Source organism: Galendromus occidentalis, unplaced genomic scaffold (genome assembly GCF_000255335.2).
Source record: "Galendromus occidentalis unplaced genomic scaffold, Mocc_1.1 scf7180000077527, whole genome shotgun sequence".
NCBI lineage: Eukaryota > Metazoa > Arthropoda > Arachnida > Mesostigmata > Phytoseiidae > Galendromus > Galendromus occidentalis.
The window spans coordinates 1,042,713-1,057,972 of record NW_003805515.1 but is presented as its reverse complement, the minus strand read 5'-3'; positions in this window follow the sequence as shown (position 1 = coordinate 1,057,972).

Sequence of the window (15,260 nt, the reverse complement as noted above, 5' to 3'; positions counted from 1 at the left end):
AAGGGTTTGTTCTACTCCAGAGTTAGTGAGCTCCAGAGACCTCTGAAGTAACGCATTGCGAGTCATAGGAATTCAAAACATACCCTCCTCTTGAGAGTTCATGTCCACCTCGGCAGGCAGAAGAGCAGCGAGCGTGCCAACGAACGACCAGCCGACCGACCGACCCACCGAACTTACGTCTGACCGACAGAGCGGGCGACCAGGGAATTTACTTTGAGTATATCTCGGTTTTCCTGGAGGAAGCGAGCTCTGGGCGTTCGTTTCTCCATGAAGATAAATTCGGAGTTTGTCGAAGTCTGCTCGGCTGGCCTATGAGCCCTGTTCTATATCATGGAAATCCAGTGGGATCCGCAGCGTTAGGAGCGTGCGGTGAGCGTGAAGAGCTCCGAGCCCTGTACCCACTTCTACCGCTCAAATTCAGTTTTTGGGGAAGAGAGATTATCGGAGCATGCCCCATCGGGATCTGATACCGGAAGATGAAGATGGCGCGTAGGTCATTCGAACCAGGTCTTCAGGAGAACTTTGACTCCAGAAGCGAAACCGTCAGATGTGCTCTGGGGATACAGGTGAGGAGGGAGTTCGATTTCCAAAGTCACCTTTGAAGTTGATACAGCACATCTCGGGTGCCTCATCGCTTTGAATGCGCATTCGCAACGGCGAGGGGACTCGGGTTGGCGCCGTCTATCACCGCGCGGGGAATTGATAGCTCTGAACCGGATCGCGGAGTGGACTTTTCACTTTGCCGCGTACGTGGAATTCGGGAACTCGCGCGCTATCATCGTTGGTTTCAATTACTTTCGACTAATGCAGCGCGAAAGGCATCCGTTCACGGGGTCACCCAGCAACCGATACATTTCCGTGAGGTTCCTAACAAACGATCAATGACTCCTGTGGCGGCCTGGGCCGACTCGATACTCGATATCACAGCATACGCGGTGTATAGCCCCCTCCCCCTCCGCTTTTTCTGGATTTCCATTTCCAGACATCCCCGATCCGCTGTCCGCGGATCTCTCCCGCGATCGATCCTACTCCTCAGCTTTCCGCAAGCTCAGACACCACCACGGATACATGGGCGTCGTATTACATCGCCACAGAGGCGGCCTATAGAGTGGCGGAATTGGAGGGAACCCGCGATACAGGCGCGGAAAACACGACCAGCCACTGGGTCGATGAACCAAAGTTGTTATTCCGTTAATTACTGACTTAGTTGCGACCAGCTTTTCCCTCGCGCCATCTTGGCGGCTCCAGCGGGTTGTTCGCTCCGCTTATTCGCAACAACAGAGCTTCTTCCTGCCATCATCAATTTAGCTGTTCTGTTTGCGGACGCGAATAAAAACCCGAGTGTCTTCGAGTGTGTTCCAAACACACACCCATCGTGCGAAGAACTCGCAAGGAGAGACTTGCTCGCCCGCCGGAAGAAGTTCACGGCAGGGATTTCCGCGGTGGGACGCGCTGTCACCTCGACAGAATCCAGTTACGGTCATCGGAGGAGAAGAAACCAGAGAAGATACTTCCCCTGACGGGAGTTCCGCCAGAATCTCGCAGGTCCCCATCGCGGGAGTTCCGTGAGAATCGAGGGATGACATCGACTCTTTGGAGGCAGAAACGAATCCCTCGGTAAGCAGTACTGCCTCCCGTCCGATATTCGCTCAGACCCTCGGGGCCAGCGAGAGGAGAATCGAATTCGCATGGAACGGGCTCGCTTCGAAAATTCGGATAGTTTGGTCCTGGTTATTGCTGCCATCTCTCCCCATCGCTCCATCTCCGAGTAATTCCGGCTCTCGGAGCCCCACGGAATCGAAAGTCGAAAGAAATTATTCTCTGCCCGGCTCGACGAACTTCCAAATAGGAAGGACTCTCTCATTCCGATCGTGTTTTGTTAAACTCCCGAGCATCGACTGGAATCACCGGGTCGAGACGAGAGAGAGAGAAAACGAAGAAACTCGGACGAGGAGCTGGGCCGCGGCGCGCCGTCTCGGATATCCACAGCAGCAGAACGAGATCTGAATTTGCTAATTTTTCCAATTCGTACATCTAGCTTTCCCAATTTCGTCAGCAGCTCTTTTTTACGTCGAAAACTCGGAGCGAATCCACTGTCTGCCCTGTGGGACATCCTTATTCTCGACGAGTCAGCGGTTCTTCGCGTGGATCGTGAGAGTGATTCCCAGCGTCGCGAGAGTCCGAAATCGCAAGTTTCCCGCCGTTTGTTTCTCGAGGTCTGTGCCCGCGATGCGGAATGCCCGGTCTTTTGATATTCGCATTTATGATCGAGTCGCCTTCTTATTTTTCCATCCCTCGGCCGTTTGGTACACCGCCTGGAATCTTTGGAACACTGTGCGAACAGCTGCGTCGACCATTCTCTGGGAATCATACGCCATCACCGCAACAGGCGAGCCTAATGATTCCAGGAGCGGAGATGCAGCAGCCGTAGCGACTTCAGACGCTCCGGGAGCCTCGTCCGGATGCGCCGCGATGGGATCGCCATCGATGGTTGCGTGTTTGACGTGAGGGTTTCGGCGGTATCATTGGGAAACTTCACCGAATGTCGTCACGGGAGACACGGGAATCGCCATCGAGTTTGCGAGCTAGATACGTAGGCAATCATTTTCAGTTCTGCCGCACGAGCAGAACAGAAAATGCCTCAATCTTCGGATGTACATCCCATTCCGGGAAGAGTCAAGTTTGTTCGACTTTCTGACTCCGTTTTCGATCCGACGATAGGTGACACAAGAGGCAGGAGAAAGAGGCGATCAGATAAAGTAAGGATCAATGTTTACTGATGAGAGAGGCCACGCTATTCCCGAGGGAAATCTTCTTGCATTCGTCCTTCCTCTCAAACTCTGCTCCGATACTCTCCGACTTCCCCCTCCTGCTCTTTTTCCGAACTTCTCCTATGTTCCGGAAGAAGGCAATCGTGTCTTCACACCGAAATTTCCGTGCCACGCTCTCGCGCTTCACGTTCTCTCCTTCCATCCGTTGGTCCGCTTGTCCGTGGAGGGAGAAGGCTCCACGAGCCAAGAGAGCGCACAAGTCATTCGGAGTATTCACTCTTTTGTGGTGAGACTCATTTGGGAGAGAGTCAGCTTCGCTCTTGAAGTTTGTTGACTGCATTGTACGCAAAAGTCCAAAGTTTGAGAAATCAAGTTTCGGTCGGGGGCGGGTCGAAAGCAATAGAGAAGCCCGAGCGATTGTGGGACGAGGATAGCGTACCCACCGCGGCATCGCTCCAGCCGGCACGCTTCATAAATATTCCGCCTCCACGGCTTCATTCAAAGCCCATCTTGACTAGGCCGATTACGATTCCTCTCACTATTAACACAACGAGAGGGAGCCCGGGGACGGAGGCGAGGAGGAGGAAGAGCGTCGAGTCTTTCGTCACATCGCTGTCATGAATCATGAACAACGAGATATCGTGCGGTGTGCGATATGCGTGACTCAGCCGTCCGTCATTCATTCCCCTCGTCCATTCATTCATTTATTCATCAATCAGCTCGGCTCGTGTTCTAATCTCGACCGAGTTGACTTATACATGCAGTTTTCGCCCGCTGGCTCCGCTTTCGCCGGATATCTCTGTCAGTCTCTTAGTTAGTCAGAAATAGTAGTCTTCATTTGCCAACCAAATTAATGCTGATACTCCATCGGGCTCGAGTCCGCCGGAAACATTTGGTGTTGCTGTGTACGATGAGGACCGAATGGTAGGGACGTATTATGAAACACCGTCCGATCGCGGAGGCTTCGAGGCTAATAAATCTAAGTAAGCAGCCGTGACTAGTTCTGGATTGGATATTATAGCATCAATTGTTTAAGAGTCCTCCCACGCCAGGCGTGGAGCACTGATTTGCCCGATGAATGGATTGATGATTGACTGACTGGGTGAGGGCGGCGCGACGGACCTCATGTCGACGCGGAGGCGTGGGATGGTCTAAATGGGAAGCGGGACGAGAGCGTGCCGGATGAGGATGAAAGAGCCCGAACGCCATTCATGAGCCCGTGTTGACGTCAAACAAAAAGGAACGAACAGGAGAAGCCTCACTCGTGGGAATAACAAGGCTGAGAGGAAAAAAGAGGAGGAAAAGAATGAGGAATAAAAGAGGAAACCCGGACGGAGAGGCAAGCGGGCCGCGAGAGCGCCGAGAAGGAGTCATCCAATATCGGTTTATTGATATTAGGGTAAATTACAGACACAGACGAGAATGAAAAGAAGATAGGGCAAAGAGACGGAGGGTGAGGGGATTCGGAAAAACCGGAGGAGCGCCGACACGAGCGGAGAAACGAGCAGCAGAATATCTAGGGACCGATGATGACGCCGGAAAAGACGTGAAACGAGCTGAGCGTCGCCGTGTCCAACAATGTCATTCATGGTAAGCTCCAAGCATCGTCGTCGTGTTTCTCTTTCTGACTTCCGTTTCTCCTCGTCTGTCTGCCTGTCTGTCTACTCGCTCCCTCAACTCGCTAGCGATTCCTCCTCTGCCGGAGCCTTCCAATATCCCAACGATTTAGGGCGAGCTGTCTCCTCACCACTCATTGAGATATATCAGAATGGGGAATAAACCACGGACTGTCATTGCGTCAACGCGAAGCGGACCCGAGCCGACTGGGGAATCGAAAAACCCCGGATCAAAGAACAAAACACAGCTTGGAGTCGCTCCGGATGATAATAAAACTAATCGATCGAGACCGAATATTGGGAATCACGAATCTGAGAACCCACTCCGGAGAGGTTGTCTGTAGCTTCGGAACGACGTTCTTCTGGATCAATTCGCGCACACAAAAGGCTTCATTATGGAGGAAAATGAAGCCATGCTCCCTGATATGAACTCTGTGAGTCTCAAAGGAAAAACTCTGTTGACACAGGGAACACTGATTGGAGCCGAGCTCCACTCCCGATCTAGCTGTTGTCGCAGAGTGTCGTTGAGACCGGATCGTCGGAGTAGGTATTGAGCCTCGGGCACTTCTTCTACATACATACATGTTCCTCATCACGTTCTCTTCCCGGCCGATGCCGGCGCACTCCGCCCCCGGCGCGCATCCAACGAGAATCTCAGTCAAGGTACGGTAGCCCGTGATGTAGATAGCCACATCCATTTCTGATCGGCGGCGGATCATCCTGTCTTATCATCCGTGCTTCGATCCCCATATCCTCCAGGTCCCGAGGAAGCCGGAGACCTGCTGAATATCCGGGATAATCCTCCCTTGGAACTTGGAATTACGTCGTTCCTATCGTTCCTCTCCAACTCCCCTATCTAGTGGAGCCCACTCAAGAGGATGTACAAATGCTTGACGATAATTTATAGGCATCCCAAAGGAATTAGGAGTACGGAACACGAACTTTTACACGCGTCTGGAAAACTGCGCAGTCTACACTTCGCACGATGCAGCTCGGACCGACGCTGAATCTAACAAGGTTTCTCCGCTGTAGCCCCTCTCCTCAGCCTCTGTACCACACTCTATATCCCCTCGAGCTGCTGCCACAACTATCGCTGCTCACTTCTTATGCTTACGATGCGAATATTAATGACAGCGTCTCCCGCTCCGCGTTTTTCTCAAAGACTGCTTCTACGAGCTTTCCCGTCGACACCCGCTCCCGGTTCCACAGACCTCGAACCCCGGAGAAAAAAATCCCCAAGTTAGAATGGAGCGAGCAAACAAACGAAGCAAGAAAGCTGGCTGGCGAGTATCTGTGGAATTTTCCATTTGGCGGAGAAGCTTGACGATACTTTTTTCTGCATGGAAGGCAGGGAAACTCAGCCATCCGGACCTGACAGGTAGCAAGCTTAGGGCTCCGTGCGTCAACGAAAAACCTCCCGCATTCGGGTCTGAGAAGTTCTCGCTTTTATATACGACAAACTTCGAGCTGAGGGTTGCGCGGGAGGAGCCGAGCGGGGAAAGATACTAAGAGATTGGATTGATCGGCGGGCAGCCTTGTCCGACCGTTAAAGTTGCCCTGTGACTGTCACTCTGACCGATTCGAGTCGCTTCAGGGTTCCTGTGCCGCGAAGCAATCGGAGTTGGAGGGGAGGTGCCGATCCCGGACTGGAATTGATGGGAAGGTACATAGAAACCGGACCCGGTGCTTGGAAGAATTATTGGAGACCGTGACCAAGAGAGTCGAGTGGAGGAGCAGCTTTCCCACCAAGATGCAGACGCGGGAGTTCGATAAGAATAAAATCCGACCTACGGGTGGAATCCATCGAATCAAGAATCGTAATCGTCCGGTTCGCCCCCAGATCTTGGGAATAACATGAAAGGGAAATGAACTGCTTCCGGATATGGCGCGCGACGCGAATGACGCGAGCATCGAAGACTCAACGGTTTTGCAATCGCTGGGTACTGGGACGATCCCGTCAATCGCTCGAATCGTTCTGACGACCCACGACCTCCACGGACGCGAGAAAAGACGGATTCTCGTGGACGAAGGCGACGACTTGGGGCGAAGTTCTCGTTTCTGAAGGACTGGAATCCCTCCTATTCAGAGTGGGAACACAGAACTCTCTCAATCGGACGTTTCTGGGGCAAATCAGCTCCTACCAGAAAGAGCGATCGAGACGTGGCATGCGGGAAGCGAACGTGCCTCATAATCGAAGCTCAGCACTCAGGTCGGGCTCTTCTAGAAGTTGCGCTGATTTTCTCTTCTCATCTCGCGCTCGGATCCGCAACTCCTTGGTTAGGGAATCGAAGTCGAGCGAGTTGATGGAGCGTGGAAGAGTGAAGGCAGACGCCGAGAATTTATGGAGACCTCGCTTTGCTGAGCTGCGGAGCCTGTGCCCCATTCGTCTGCCTTGGAGGCTGAGAGTTTGCGCAGCGGCATAAGCAGCTGTGGTCGGTGTCGCAGTGTAGGTGGATGCGCGACGAGAAACGCGTTGGCAGATTCTCGATCCTTCATGATGCTCGTTGGGAATGATTCCTGAACGATTCCGAGCCAGAAGGGAGAGCTGCGAAGCGACTCCCGTGGAAATCATCCATCTGCATTCGATCATTGGCCTTCCCTCCGGTCCCTCCCCAATAGTGAGCATCTTACGCTCGAGTAGCATGTACACGTATCTCGGAGTACAGAGCTTATGGGTGGGAAATGTATGTGTTCTCGCCCACGTGAACGTTGTTTGCTGCTCCCTCAAGACCCGTCCGTTCATGCGGGCGGTGGCTCCGAGGGGGAATTTTGCTTTAAATTTAAGTATCATCTGCTTTGGTATGCACCCCTGTCTGTTGGTTGGTTCGGAGAACCTTCGTTCGTTTGCTCGTTCACTTACTTCACCTCACTCTTCTTCGTTCCTTTTCCCTCTCCCGCTCTTCTCTCTTTCTGTTCCTTTTGTATCATACGACGTCCGCTGCCCGCCGCCTGTCCGTCTTGGTCGCCATCATTCAAGAGATTGTTGCTATGACTATCGCTCATCTTAGAGCGTTTTTCTCTGTGGCATTAGCTCGTCCGGAGTAGTTCGAGACGGCCGACCCTCAGACAATAGCCGTAAATCATTTGTTCGCAATTCCCTCTCCACATTCTGTAAATCTATGGGACCTCCTTCATGGAACAGCACTCACGGGTTCCATACCATCTGGGCGTTGACTTTCGGTCGAGATGGGCGAGGTTGGAATCTACTCGTATCGAAGTTTCGGCAAAGAAGAACTCTCAAGAGCGTCCAAAGCGATCGTTCCATGGCGTCTATCGCAAGGGAAGTCGGATCTTTTCCCAGTCATCACTTCGTCCGGAACCAGGTCCGATGCCCGGGAACTAGGGGCAATCGCTCCTCCCAGCTGATGAATCCAAATCGGAGCTGAATACAACAAGATGTTGCTCGGTGTGCGTAATTCGTTGGGCTCGGTCGACTTGACAGCAAATGACAGGAAGTTCCCGCTGTGTTGGAGGCAGGGTAGTGCTCTGTTAGCAAGACAGAGCCGAGTCTCTCCTGCATCAGCGCATGGGATTGTCCGCCGGCATCTCGATCGCGACAATCGGCAGTGAAAACTTGAAAGATGGGAATGAGATCCTTGTCGTCTCATGCTGATAACGCAGGTCGAAAAACATTACAGACATCCGAAAGGAGCGAAGGAAACAACGTTCTTCGAGGCTACCATCAATAAAAACGATCCGAGGGAGCAACGCGGAAACGCAGGCGCATTCGTACTGCAATCGTATGCAGTGCGCATGTGAAGCACAGAAACGTGGTCAATCTGCTGCCGATGGTGTCATTGGTTGCCGGGGATACGGCACATTGCCAAGACAAACTGTGCCGAGTGAAGCCCGCGCAAAAGTTAATATAAGTCAAACTGCACTGTATTTATGGTATTGACAGCACTGAAGAGGAATAGGGGCGGATCTGAGCGCGGCTCGCCTCCCTCCGCGACGGTGGTGGAGATGGAGTCAGCGGCGGCGGCAGTGGCGGCTTGACAGCGAAATGAAATAAATATGTGTAGATGGTGAGCGTACCGAGCAATGGCGGGCGAACTGAGGAACCGGCTCTCGTAGACGCACAATCGCTACGGAGGAAATGCCACGTCGGCGTCTACGCCCGCGCTCTTTGTGACTCGTTTTCTTGGAGCGAGGAGCAAGATGGGATCGACGCCGACAACGGGTCCAGAGAGGACGATCACACCGGCTGCTCTCGACGGCGTTGAGGAGAGCAGCGCCCCATCTTCTCTCTATGGAACGGGGGGACAGATCCGACATCCGGGCCTGGACAAGTGGATGACTCGCATGAGAAAATCAGAAGACCATATTCATTGTGAAGTGAATTTTGCGAGCCCTAATTGATGGAGCCCACCGACCGGCCAGGGGCGAGGTGGGTGCGGATAACGAACGACGATCGCTTGAGACGGGACGAAACAGAGATTACGACGGGGCGGGGAACAGAGGAAACACGCCCACCGGTGATTAAAATCTCTGGTCATAGTTTTGCTTTGAGATTTCGAGTTTCCGCCACGTTCGACTCTCAGTGAGTGCAAGGGAATAACTTGGCTGGGAACACCGAGGCTGGCTGTTTAGGGCTAGGAGGAGGGTGTCAGAACCAATCTGGCGGAGCGTAGTTGAGACCGTGCGGCTGGGAGGCCGGGATGAAGGGGAGAGCTTTGCCTCCAATTTCTTCGAATGGAGAGAACGATTGAGAGCGTCTCACTCAGAGCAGAGAGTAGATGGTAAATGAACGAAGAGAGGACAATTTATTTTTGCGCGGCGAAAATCTTGTCGCCAGCCATGGGAAACGAGTTTCACTTGCGAGAGGATGGATTCACGCGAGAGATTCAGACGACCGACCGACGAATAAAAAGGGGAAAACGATCTCGGGGTCCCGAAGACCCTCACCGTCGAATACTAGCTAGCCAGCTCGCTAGCTAAGTTGCCAGCGAGCCAGTAAGTCGACCAGGAGCCTGACGGAGTCACTGGACTGGAAGCTCTGAGCCACGACAACCGACTTCGAAGCGACGGCGACGACTTCTCTCCCCATTCCTTCCCCGAGACTCGTAACTACGGGTCGGCTGCCGATTCGTACGGCGATGCTGATGGCAGCGCACTGGGGCAATGCTAGCTCGCCGACCAGTATTCTTTGGGTGGTGCTGTTCCCAAAGACGCAGACGACCGACGGCACGGCGGTGGTGGGAAGCGATGGTAATTTCACATCGAGTTCAATGAGGCTTCGGCGAAGAATCGTTTTCATTCTCGCCGACACTCGAATCATTTTTGATGTCACACGTATGTGGAGCTCCGACCGTCGATCGAGGCTTCCCCATCAACGCGCGACAGTCTTTCAGTAGAGCATCGGATAGTCTGACGCGACGGTCACGGGGAACGCGAATGTGGACCTTGACCGAAAGACCGATGATGCGATCTCGGGAGCGACCTCGACTTTCTCGGGAACAAACTCGAGAAATCGGGAAAATCCCACAATCTTCCCCACAAGGCTTCGCTTTGTAACCGCTAACCACGAATAGAACTCTCGGGCAGGAATTCTATTGCCGGAAACCATCGAAACACGCAATAATCGAAACCCACACCGTGAGAGGACAATGTAGCTCCCGAGCTCCACTAGAAGGCGGCAGCAAACAAACGAGGCGAGGAGCTGGCGAGTCCGATTGAAAAATGACATTGTGCTAGTGCGGTGCAGATTCTCATTTTCGGACGACATCTTCATTGAGGCACAGACATCTGAATAGAGAGCGCCGTGATTCCTGTCGTCGGCATCGGTCTCTGCCGGTTCGTTTGCCCCAAGGCCTGCTCTGCTGTTCTCGTCTGGCACACGGGAAGTACAGGGAAGAGTCGGTGGGTGGTCGGGTGAAATGGTGGGAGAGTCATTGCTTGGATAACAAAATCCATAATTCTCGACACCGCGAGCACTCCTTGTCTGTCAATCACACCGTCGGCGTCGAGAGTCGCCGCATGGCCGTGACTAAGACTGGAACGCCTCCATATTATTTCTTCCGGGGACCCAGCAGAATGAGAAGGGTGGGCGTCTATCGGGCGCACTTCGCGATTTTCCCGTTCGCTCCAGTCCGTTCTCTCCGTCCAAGCGCTAGCAGGGCGAAACGTGCGGACCCGATCCCCGCGCACAAAACCGGACCGATGATAGACAAACGAAAACATGAGCGGATGGATATCTACGCGTCAACTCAACGTTTCCGGCAGATGCTTGCACTACTTCAACCTGCCGTTGACAGCCACGGTCAGCTCGTCGTCCGAAAACACATCTTGCCATAAGCAAAGCGCTGTCGGCCTCAGGCAAGCGCAGCGTGCATCACCTTATTGGTATTTGCCCCTCCCCCGCCGAGCTTAACCAGAGGAACAAGCGGATACACTGTACGAGCGCCAAGTGGGCGGGAGGGAACGGGTGCGGAGCAGCAGGGACATTGTACACAGACCCCGCATTGATTCCAGGGAGGTGCGAGGTTAGCATCAGGAACCCACCTGCGGTCAGAAGGACAGAAGCCCTGTGGCCCTGGAGTTTATTTTCGAAATAATAGCCGACGTAGAGAGGATATGGCGAGTTTACCGAACGTGAATGCATTGAAGCATGCTCAGTGGCATTCTTCCCAACAATGCCGGTGGCAAAGCGATCTTCGTCCCTTTGTTTTCGTTCCTCATATTGGGGTTCCACCCATGTCCTGCATTCCTCCGGATCTTTTCCACTACATCGGACAGGATAGAGATGTTCGCTTGGATCGAGTCGCAGGACAGACGCTGAATATTCCACGGGCAACTTTCGCCCAAGCGATGCGGAGCCGAGAGCTCTCGCTCTCCGGATATCTGGTGGAACGTTCCTCAAGGGTGCACTCGGTCAAATGTTGATGAGCGACGTCGCTGAGCTGAGGAAACCGGCGCGGTCGCCGTCGTCGCAGTCATCGTCTACATGTAGAAATGGAGGGAGGTACGCAGGTCGGCGCTCGCTTAATATGATGGGGTGAGAAAGGCTGAGCCGACATGAGTGGTGCGGAGGAAGCTTCCAAGTAATTCAAGTTTACGGTGCTGGAGCCGAGACGGCTGCTCTCGTCCGTGTCGTCAAGGCTATCTGATGAGCGGGCTACTCCTCATAGCGAGGCTTGGGTGCCATGAAGTGAGGGGTCGGACGAAAAAAAAAACGAGGTCTACGGAGCGTGGGCTATCTACCCTGAAGGTCAGAACAATGTATCCTGGAGAGATACGAACTTTCCGAACCTCGCCGTACCTTGAGCATCGCTGCAAGTGGCCGAAGGAAACCTTCTCGCTCCTCTCGCCGGGGGGTAATTAGGAAGCTCTGACCATCCATTTCTTTCCTTCAGAGGGAAATTAGCGGAGTTGGCACAGGAGGATCCCTCCTAGTGTCCGAGACCCACTCAGTAGCCTTTCTGGTAAATCTAAAAAGCACAATGGACTTGGAAAATGTCTCGACTCGAGACCTTCGCCGATCGGATCCCCCTTGCTCCGAGCTGTCGAGGGGCGACGGTGGCATCGACGTCTCTTTCCTCTTCGTCCCGATCATTATATCCGGCGGGCCTTCCGATGCGGTGGGCACGGCCAGGGAATAAAGTATCCCTCGGTAATTTATTGGACGTTTATTTCTCGCTCGTCAGTCGTAAGCCTTCGGCTCGCTCCAGTTCGATCCGCTTTCAATTCATCGTCACTGTCTTCCCACGCGTTCGCCTCGTTAGGAAAGTCCTTTTATGACTCCTAAAAGACGAAGCGATGTAACGTCGGATCTTCGTCGTCATATGTTGCCTCCCGGAGGCAAACTGGCTTGCTGGTTGCTTTCGTTGTCGTGGGCCCTGTTGTTCTCAGTTCCGTTTTTGGGGTCTAATAAAATTATCCCTCAGGGATATCGCTCGCTTTTCAGCGTCGCGATCGCCCGCGAAAGCCAGAGGGGGTCGCCACTGCCGAGAATCAGTCTGCCGGAGAAGCGAAGAAGTCCGAGGAGTCCAGAATGCTAACCCAAGGACCTCTGCCAGGAGCGAAAAGGCCGGCGCTCCTGTCCCAAACCATCTTTCGACGGTAGGGGACGATTAAGCCGTGCCCGAGAGCGGATCTTAATTATTATTGCCGGTCGCTTTGCGGATGACTTACCGTGACCGGTCACGTCAATTTCTCCTCTCGTGAAAGATTTTCTCTCGCCGGACTTCTCGAGCCATCCCTCTCCCGAGAACAATGAATAGGAAACCTTCGGTCAGGTACATTAGCCCCCCGCACTCGTATTGTATGTAGAAGGCGGACCCGGCATCGGCAGCAGACGCGTCGACTCCCGACTTGGTATCGGCGTAATATGGAGTGAGAAATGGAGGAGCACGACTGGAGTCTACTCCAGCGGCAATGCTTTCTAAAGTTTGTGCTGAAGCCAACTTTTGCACAAAAGCTCTTCGAGGCTGGTCGTCTTCCCGCCGAACTCCTCTTCGAGAAATGACAAGCACTCTATTCTCCCCAAGATATTATTCAACGCACACGAGGATGAATAGAGAATGAAATTGGGGAGACACCCCCGCGACCGAATCAAGGTCGATCGTGGGCAACCCATAAGTCCCGTGGTGGGTATTGACAGTCCGAATGCCGCGCTCGCCGAAGGGGAGTCCCCGGAGTCTCCAGAGGGGCCTCTCGCGCCAGTCATTCCCCACACGACGTCCACGATACGAGTCCACGATAACAACGGGTAGGAGAATACAGTGAGTGTTTTCGCATAGTCCTGGGTGCCCTGGGGTTCACGTCGGCGAAGAAGTAGAGGTTCCGATCAGCCGGTCGCAGAGGACAGTGATTGACATCAGAATCCCATGAAGTTGTGTAGGTTGACAACATACCTCGTTAATTCGGCCTCCTCTATCACACTGTTATCCGGTCATGGAGGTGACTTGTTGGCAGTAGCGTAAAGTTCACCACCCCAGCGAAAACTCTGATTGAAATCAGCGAAACACTTCACGTCACATTAATCGTTCCGACAGGAGGAGATCACTTCGTTTCGGCGGTCACCGCTATCCTGCGGCAAGAGATATAATTATTGGACTAATCCGAGAAGAAAAGTTTCCACGTATCTCGCCAGCCAAGATGCCCAACTTAGGAAGGATGGAGAAGGAGGCGAAGGCTCAGCATTGGGCTCGAGTTGCACTCTGTACCGGAGCGCGAGCCGAACTGCGCTCTGGGCCATGCATCGGTGTTGTGGTCTTGAGCCTGAAGCGAGAGGCCACCGACTCGAGCGTGAGGCTCCCCCTGGTGGCGCTTTGAACCGGAAGATGGAACCTATGAACCGCTTCATCGCGGAACTCCGAGTCGTCCCCGAACTGCTCGAATCAGAAAGAAGACAAAAGAGAGTAGCAGGCTTGTTAGCAGGCGGGAAGGCTTGATTCCGATCGACATGGTCGGGACAGTTCCGGACAGGTCTAATGGCATCGCATTATCGACTAAGCCCTCCGCATAGAGACGCGGGATGGCCCCGAGTTTCCAACGACGAGTTGAACTCTGTCCGTGATATATCAGCGAACTGCTCACGAATAATGACGGAAATGACGAAAATGAGGACCGATAACTCTATCGCGATTGGCCCGTCCCAACCAGCGCTCGAGAATCTCAGCGCTACGACGGTGGCCTCCATCGCGACATCAACTACCTCCCATTTTTGTCACCGAACACCGCAAGGCCAACGTGAGTGTCGATACCGCTGAAGCTGAAAATATAATCAATAATATTGGCTTATTGAATGCCACCGCTACGGATGCTTCTGCGGACGTACCGACCGAGGGTCGAACGGGAGAAACCTGCCGCCCTTCGGTCTTCGGTCAGGCGAGCGAGCGACTCAACGCCGAAAATTGCGGTGTGTGTGATCGCATGGCTTTTCCTTCAAGGAAAACCGCTCCCATTGAGGGCTCGGCATGCCTCGGACAAACTATTACATATTTATCGACAAGGAAATTTCTCTCCCTCTACCGATTGATCAGGAGTTTCGAACGATACCGAAGGATAGTCATTCTGCCTCTATTTCCTCGCCAGCACAGACGCTGCGGATTCCTGGGGGCCTTGATTCAGTTCGAGCTCCGCGAGGTTCTGAGGAGCTGACCTTAGGAAACTTGGAGAAGGTACAAAGAAATCTATTTATGCATCGAGGCCAGGGACAGAGACGTCGACCCGTGACCGGAGATCAATGCGGACAGACTCCCTCTAGAAGTCATCGAGCAGATGGATTCTTTTTGACTTTCGAACGTGGACGTCCTCGATTCCCCCTGCATCCCGAGTTTACACATGTTCTCCAAGGTCCCACCCACATACCGTACGGGCTTCGGTTTACACAAAGCGGAGCCCCGACCCGGGATGAGAGAGGGAGCGGGGACAAGAACCTTACTTGAGGTTATCCTCGAGATCCTATATCAATGGGTGCTTTGTGCATGAAGATGAATTTTTCTCCGACCGAAATCCTTCACCCCACCTTCGGAATTCGCCCAGTCCTGGAAGAGTCGCCTTTTTGCGGAGAGAAGGAGCTTCGCCGATCAGCAAGCTTTTCCCCGGCGGTACAGATCAAGAGTTCGGTCAACAGATAAATTACGTCCGTCGTTTATTTATTTATTCATTCATTTCCTCCGCCCTCCTTCGTGGAGATTCACCTGCGCATGGCATGACAACCTTGAACTGGGCACTTCTTACGGAACATCGTACCCTAGTCCCGAAGCCTCATAAATAGAACATTTCGATGTCGTCTGACATTTACTTCGTTTTTCGTCTTCGAGCGGTCGAAGCCCTCAAATCTCATCGTGGAACTCACAAACAAAATTAGTGTCAATAAGTCTACAATAGATCACTGCTGAGATTCAAACGGAAGCTCCCTATCGTTCTC